This window comes from Setaria viridis, chromosome 4 (assembly GCF_005286985.2).
Source record: "Setaria viridis chromosome 4, Setaria_viridis_v4.0, whole genome shotgun sequence".
In the NCBI taxonomy this organism is placed as follows: Eukaryota; Viridiplantae; Streptophyta; class Magnoliopsida; order Poales; family Poaceae; genus Setaria; species Setaria viridis.
The window spans coordinates 19,590,046-19,598,576 of NC_048266.2; the positions used below are offsets into that span (position 1 = coordinate 19,590,046).

General features: G+C 39.4%; 1 long non-coding RNA gene across 1 annotated transcript; it reads right to left on the reverse strand.

The window, feature by feature from the left end:
* Window positions 1-4,361: 4,361 nt before the first annotated feature.
* Window positions 4,362-8,025, reverse strand: LOC117853833 (uncharacterized). The gene is made up of 3 exons (XR_011897943.1): window positions 7,201-8,025; window positions 6,421-6,531; window positions 4,362-6,326 (listed from the first exon to the last, which is right to left on the reverse strand). It is a non-coding gene; the product is annotated as an uncharacterized lncRNA (long non-coding RNA).
* Window positions 8,026-8,531: the final 506 nt, after the last annotated feature.

Below are 8,531 nucleotides of genomic sequence, written 5' to 3' on the forward strand. Positions count from 1 at the left end.
AATTGCAAAGGCTACAGGTCAGATAATGTACAAGCAGGTAGATCATAAAGAGCAATTGCATCGCCATCAAGAGGATATTATGATAGAAGAAAAAGACGAAGCAAGTTGACAAATTTTGCAGTTTATAAAAGTATCACCACATGAGCAAGCACCTTGTCATGAATCACTCAAGCAAGAATTAAACTAGGTCATCAGAGCTCATACAAGGAAGATACATTCTCAACAAGATATCATTGCAAACAGCCACATATGAATCACAAGTCATGTCAAGGCTTGTTGAAACCATGTGCCTACTTCTTTTGGTAGACATCATGTAACAACTAAGCAAGCAAGGGTATCAACATTAAACACAATAACTTGGTGAATTACTGAATTTTTCTTATCATCATTTTTCATCATTCACAATAAACAAGTTACATGAAGTGCCTTTGCGGCACAAAGAAGCCATGCTTCCCCAAGGAATGCATCATGGGCTAAACATTTGCAATGATACCTAGATCTTTGATCTAATTGAAAAGAATATGAGTTCCAAGTAAAAGCTAAACATGGAACTAGCATTCAAGCAAGAGCAATGCATAAACAGGTAGCTAGTCATGGGTGATAAGCATTTCAGAATTCATTATTCAAGATTAACATATGATTCATAAAAGCATTTAGCTCAACATGGTTACATGATAATATCATTAAGAGCATATGGTGCACATTGCTACACAATCACCAACCAATGCACTAGTTCACAAATAGCATAAGGAAATGCTAAGGATATATAGGAGAAGCTCATCTAGTGTAAAGTGTACAAGGTGCAATATGATACAAATGCAATGCAATGCTAAAAGAGATGGGGCTCGGCTCAAAATCAAGAAAGCTCATGAGGGGTCAAACCAATCTAGGAAAAGCTCCGTGGCAAAAGAAGAACCGCCAAGGATCCCAATTGAGTACCATAGAAAAGATACCAATCGAAGGATCAAAAATTGATATCACTTGAATAAAATGAAATCCAATTGAAAGATCAAATGTGATACAAATTAAAAGATCAAAAGCAAATATCAAAAACCAAAGCAAGTCCTTGGTCCAAACTCCCCCTCGAATGAAGCCGAACTTCCCCTCAACCAAAAACACCTAGCAAAGAAAAGCTAGAAAAAGAAGGAGCAAAAGAAAAGCTCTAACTCCAATCAAAAAGAAGAGAAAATGCAACCCAAAGATAAAGCAAGCCCAAAAGCAAGATAAAGCTCAATTCATGTCACACAATGCAACGATGATACCAATGAGACGAATTAAAGCATTGCAACATGATTCTACATTTATGAATAAAAGATTAGGCAAGCAAACATGTCAACAAGGTGCAAAGGATTATACAAAGATACTAAGCTAAAATGATACTAAATGAACAATATGCCATACCCAATACAAAAACTAAGCTAAAGCATGGCATGATGTTCATGTGGATCATCCACCATGATATATTACAAAGCTAGTATGATAAGATATACATGAAGATCACACATGCTAACATGAAAAGGTGGCTAGCCTACCATTGTATATTCACAGCATGATACAAGGATAAAACATGCAAATAGTATACAAGTGAGCACAAGAGTGTGGAAGGGAAAACTCACTATACAAGTGTACAAAGGCCTCTCAAGGGCCATCCAAACGGTGTGGAGAACCATCAAGTCTTGATCACCTCAAGCAAAAGATCAAGTCACTTTGAGCTCATGTTCTCCACCCGCATCCCCGTACTTACACATGAGGGGACAAAGAAGACTGAGTCTTGGATCCCAAAGGGTTAGCAAGCATATATTTGGGAATCCAAAACTTAGTCACACGGGTAAAAGATGCACTCAACTTATCATGTGGGTTAGCATGATGTAAATGCTGGTTCAAATGAGATGATTTTGAAACACCCTTGGAACCATGCCTCAAAGGAACAACTCGAGAAGAAGAACCAGTGCTACCACTAGCAAAAAGGCAATGATGCCCCAAGGTCTTAAGAGAAGAACCAACACAAGCACCATGAGAATCATGTCGTGGACCAACATAAGAAAAACTGGAAGCATGTCCTCAAGCATGACCTAACTCACTAGAAAAAGATTTATAAATCCCATCAATGAAATGTGGCTTCTTACTAGGCTCACAAGTGTTCAACCCGTGAGTAGGGCTATGAACAATCAAAGGCATAGAAGCATGAGTTCGCCGTATTTGTCTTGCACGATGATAACAAAAACTCTCTTGATGTCCATCTTTCTCACAATAAGAGCAATGATACAAAGGCCTATTTTGAGGCATAGTCCAAGAGGACAAATCACCATTCTCATTCAAGTGAGAGATCCCTTGGAACTTAGAGCAAGTAGCATCAACAACACCATTTGACTTGGTACCCACATTAGGTTCACACGTGCCATGGAAAAGGCTATGTGGCTTCCTAAAAGTTTTGGCATGCACACGTCGCTCATGCTTGACACGGCGAAAGCAAAACTCAACGGTATGCCCATCTTTCTTGCAAAAGGTGCAATGGAACTTTGGTTTAGGAGTATGAGTTCCAAAAAAGTGAGAAGCACCCTTGCCACTTGAATTGTCTTGGGTAATACCGGAAGAAGCAACAAGCTTAGGAGTAGCTATAGAAGAGCTATCCAAAGCACTAGCACAAGTGATATCGTCCAAAGACTTACACTCAACACAAAAAGCCAACTCTGATTGAGAAGAAGCAATTTTGGAAACACCAACATCAGAGTGACAAAAATTGCGAGAATCAAAAGACTTAGCACAAAGACTCTTGCATCTTGTGGCCAAAACCTCATTTTCAAATTTGAGGCGATCACAAGTACCACATGGAGCATTTCTCAAATTATCCATCTCCTTTTCAATACACTTAGCATATGTGGTACGCAAGAGTTCATTTTCTTTCTCAAGGTTGGCACTCATCTCATTGTGCTCAACCAATTGGGCGCTCATATCATTGCACATTTGCTTTAAAGTCAAAACTTCATTTTCCAATTCAATGCATGATGTGCAAATAAGACCACATGAAGAAACATCATCATTCACATCAAACAAAGCATCATGATTATCACAAGAAGTAAGGCAAGCATCATCATCAAGAACCAAAGAGCACATGCTATAAGGCATAGACTTCATTTCATAAATTTCAGCCCTAGCATGGTCAAGTTGTTCAACACATGTGGTGTGAGTCAATTTTAATTCATTAATTTCAGAAGGCAAAGACTCACATGAAACACATGATAAAGAAGCATTCAACTTCAACAAAGAAATTTCATCTCTAGCCTTATGAAGATCATTATTTAAAGCTACACAAGAATTGCATGGCATAGAGGCATTGAATTTCAACAAGTCATTTTAGATTCCAAGCAATCAAGAGAAGAGTTCAATTCATCATTCTTTCTAAGCAAGGCATCACAAGAATTGCAAGAATTTAAAGCATGTGACTTCCAATGAGCAATTCCACATTTCAACCTAGCAAGAGAATATTCCATCTTCTCATTCTTCCTATGCAAAGCATCACAAAGCTCTATGTTTCTCTCATTTTCATCTTCACAATCATCAACACGATTGCATAAAATCATGATGCATTTGGCAAGCGTACCTTGGCTCATGTCTGTTAGCCTGCGGTAGAACTCGCCCTTCATGAGATCACCATCCTGGTAGTTCTCGAGAAGATCCATCACCGCCTCGACTTCTGATTCTAACTCAATCTCTGAACTCCTTCTACCTGAGGACATTGAAACACAAGAAGAAGAGCTTGGTGCCATAACTCAAAGCACCGGTTAGGATTAGCCAAAAGTAAGCTCAACTCTCGAAAACCAAATCCGCAAGAAAATCACCCTTTACCTTGTTGCCCCGTGGATCACAAAGCCAATTAAGGTGGTATGATCCTTAACCAAGCTCTGATACCAATTGAAGGACCGGAAAGGCAACCAGAGGGGGGGGTGAATGGGAGCCAATTCAAATTTTCTTCAAGAATTTTGGCTAAACTCCCCCAATACTCTCTTCTAGCAAAATCAAGTCCACTTAGCTATGCATAAGCTAATGGACCTAGAAATGATGCTAGGAACCTAATTTGAGAATAGTCGAAGCAAGAAAGAGTCCAAATGAGTACCGAAAGAAGAACTTTGAAAAACAACAACACTGTGCGGAAAAATCCAACCAAACCTTCGAAAAATTCCGAACTTTTGGAGATTTTTGGAGAAACCTTTGGAAACTTCTGGAGGTTCGGAAATTTCCGGAATTACTTCTAAAATATTTCAGAATCCGAGATTTCAACCTTCATGAGGAGAGAAGAAAAATCCGAGACTCTACCAAATGACCTCCAAAAATCACAAAATTTGAACCATAGCCTCACAACATTCCATAGGTGTTTCCAAAGTTTTAAGTCGAAAAGCTCATGAATTGATCACAAGATTCCATGAATTTGGAGAAGGGCACAAGAAGGGGATTTTTTGGAAATCTCAAAATCCGAGGTGCTCGTGCATGGATTTGCTAGGGATCATCCTAGATATTCTTGCACATGTCCTAGCACTGATTTTCCCCAATAAAAACACCCCAAAACACCGCCAATCGTGAGATCCAAAAATTCACCCAAAAATGCTCCGAAAATAGGGAAAAAGATAAATTTCAGATCTTGAGAAGGAGAAGCAATTGAGCACAAAATTGATTCTTATATTACTCACCATGTCCGGTTACAAGCCACTCCTAAGCACAATCCAAGCTAGGACGGCAAAAAGATCAACACAAAGATCCCTCCTCTCTCCCTCTTTCCCTCTAACAAAGGCTCTCACAAAATAAATGAGCCAAACCCCACCAAAACAACCAAAGGGATGGCTGCCCCAAACAGCCCTCCTATACATATATAGGCGTTTGGCAAATGTCCAAAATACCCTTACATTAAGCACACAAACTAAATACCCCAGGGGTAAAGTCGTCCAACTTTTTCTTCATTCATCGGACGGACCCAGCGCCTTCACGACTTAGCTTCACCTCGACGCAAGCTTCACAATGGTGCCACGTGTCCTTCAACTCGACGCTGTCCGGCCGCACCGAACTCGCCCCCGGTTTTGAGGTCCAAACCGGCAAACCTGCCTGCGCGGTGGTTTTGAGGCCCAAACCACCCAAACCCTCTACACACCCACCTAGCGTGACTCACCCCCAATTTTGAGGTCAAACCTGTCAAACCCTCTGCACACCCTGCTAGTGTGACTCACCCCCGGTTTTGAGGTCAAACTGGTCAAACCCTCTTGCACGCCCCGCAAGGCGGACTCACCGATGTCGACGCGTGTCCAGCCTCCGCCAAGTCTTTGACGCCTCTAAGTCTTTCGCTCCTGGCTCCCGGACCGCCTACTTGACTTGCCACCGTCTTACTTGACTCGACCGACGCCGTCTCCATCACTGTTCGTGTACTCTTGCTCTTCCGTGCACCATGTGGATCGCCCATGACTCCGCCCGGACTCCTCGGATCTCTCAGTCCAAGCCTACTGGTGTCCACCCTTCACAGCCCTATTACATCAGCATGAACTTTTCACACTTGACCTTCACCTCATGCCATCAACCGCCATGTCACATCCTACACCTGCACATCACAAGCCAAGAGACACAACACACAAGATATGTTTTATACAAACACCGCAACATAACTCACACAATGCAACACATCCGGTTAGCTATTAGCATAATCATGCACATATGAAATACGAACTCAACTGGTAAAGTCTCAAATCATTTTGTCAATCACTCATCACAAATAGACTAAGGCACTTCTCAACTTAATTTCTCAGGTTGGAAGAAACAACCGCACTTTAATATTAGGTATAGATTCAATTTGTCATGGATCAAACAGAATCACATATTACCACTTAGTATTCAGGACCTACACTGCCATACAGCCAAACCACAGAAACTAGTATTTGGCGCGTGCCCTTGCGCGCGTAGTGTTGGACGATTATATGGTTTGTCGTGTAAAAAGTAGTACAAATAGATAGGGGACCAATAAAAACATATTAGATAGATAGTATGGCATAATCAGTTTAGACAAAACATCGTTGGGATGCTTCTAGAGAAGAAAACATTAATGAGCAACTTGATGCAAATGTAGTAGACTTACCATAAAAAATCATTTTTAATTGAAGAATCAGTATTCACGAGAGCTCGTGGATACCAAGCAGGCAAACTGTTCCTCTCCTTTTCCCCTCCTCGCTCGTGGATAGCGTATTTACATCAGATGGTTTTTCCTCATTGTGTCTACAGAACATTCTTAGTAGTGATTACTACTATTTGTTTCTTATCTTCCATAAGCTAATACCAGAAATTGGAGCCGCCTGGACAAAATCAGATAACACTGAAATTAGTATTTCACAGTTCACTCCGACTATATTCTTGTATAGAGTGGCACAGATGAGCTCACCAACTTACCAATTGGCCTCAAAAATGGACCTCAGGATACCAACAGATCAGGATGGAAGAGAAGGCAATTCCATCTAGACAAGAGAGGACTTTCCTCCATAATCATCTAGGTCAAACTTCCTGCAAGAACATGTATGTTTAGCATGCCATATCAGTTCCATCAATGTGGTCTATGCTTACCACGTTGCTGTATCATTTCATTTTCCTTGTGAGGATATCGAACTTCCATTTCTATATTGTTGAACTATGGTTGTTTCCACATTTCAGTCACTTTGTCATCGAGAGTGTTGACAATATGATCCGAAACAAACTACATAGTTTCTTATGAAGAGATTTAAAGTACTACTATGGAGAAATATACATTTGGTCTAGGTACATTTAGTTTTATTTTTTTTGAGTTCTTGTTGGCCTGACATGCATGCTAGTATTTATATAGAGTTTTCACAAAACTGGGTAAGCAAACATTTCAATTTTTCAATTTGATTAAGTGAACACTTAGTTAACTGAAACTGTCCGCTGGCAAATGTTTGAACTCTAGTTACACTCAGGTAACTATTTATTTTCACTTTTCAAAGGCTAAGTGGACATTTATGATAATTCATGATTTCGTAGCATTTTGTAGTTCTCACAGTATCACTGTCAATGGCTGTAGAAAAGTCTAAAAATCATTCTGAAATAGCTCATCATTAATCTCATAGGAAAAAAATTTCTTTCGTATGAAATACTAATTCTTAAGCAGTATAATTGCTAAAAATTAACAGATTGAAATCCAACGAAATCAAAACTCACCTTCTGCAACTACTCTCTCTTCATTCCAGTGGACTCGGTTGCTTAGATGCTTATATCCTCTGGCATCAGAGTCAATTTATCTTCTACATCAAAGGCCATGTCCACTATTTTTCATAGAACCAGATATATTAGTTGTGGACATGCTAATCACAATCCAATCCTGCATTAAGTGGACACATGAAGTAGCCTTTTAAATGTTCAGAGTTTTGGCTGTATGATAAAAGTTTAAATATTCAGATGTCACAAACATTTTGAATATCATTCATGTTCTAAACAAGCAGAACTATTAGAAGCACTGCAAATAGCATTAAATCTAAACCCTGCGTGATATAAACATCCCATGAAGAACACTGATTTTCTTGCAGTACAATTGGATGTTAAAACTATTTTGGGTAACAGTAAAGCACGCCTTCTGTGGTTCTGTATGCCTGGCCAAAACTTTCCTATTTGTTTTTAGTTGACTGCCACATTTGAAGAAGTTTTCTTGCAGCTAAAAAAGAACTGACACCTTCTGTTGCTTTGATATTGAGCCTTGTTTAGAAGCTGCACTATTTAGCTAAAATGATTTATGAGCATAGGACAGTGATTAGCTCATCTGGGACTACTCTCTTGCTTTTACCCACCTAAGCTCACATATTTCACAGGAATATTTCAGTGAGTTTTAAATGACAAAATAACATGTTCCATGGTAGCGCTGCAAACATGCAACAAGAAATCGGACAGTTACCTAAAGACATGCATTGTTTATGGTTAATAGCTCCCTTTAACTTGCATCCAATATCCCGCTGATCCAAAGAGAATATAGAAAATCAGCTTATGAGTTCAGGTAAATCTATAAAATTCGATGTGCCTGATCATGTTCGAATTCTCCATTAGTGGTTTTACGATCCAATATTGACATAAAAATTACTTTGAAACAAAAAAAAATTGTATTTCTGCATTTGGAAATTTCAATGATCTATCATGAAACGCATATACAGCTTTTAGAGAAATGCAAGCAGGTAACTGCATTGCATTACCTCAGATGCCCTTAACTTTGTAGAAAGTAAAGATATGCGGCTAAAAAGTTGAGTTCAAAATTGGTTGTGTTCTAGTATCAAGTAGTCCGCATAAACACCAACTGATTAAAACACAATGGAAGAAATGGTAAAAAAAAAACCCCACTACATCACGAGGAATAAACAGGAGGAAAGGAGGAATTAAAAAAAAACCCACCTGCAAGTCAAAGAGTTCAACCACAAACTGGTACAACTTCATGTATTGGAACTCAGGGGGCCTCTTATATGATCCTACAGTAAAATAGAAAGCAGGGAGGCCACAACCTAAAGCTA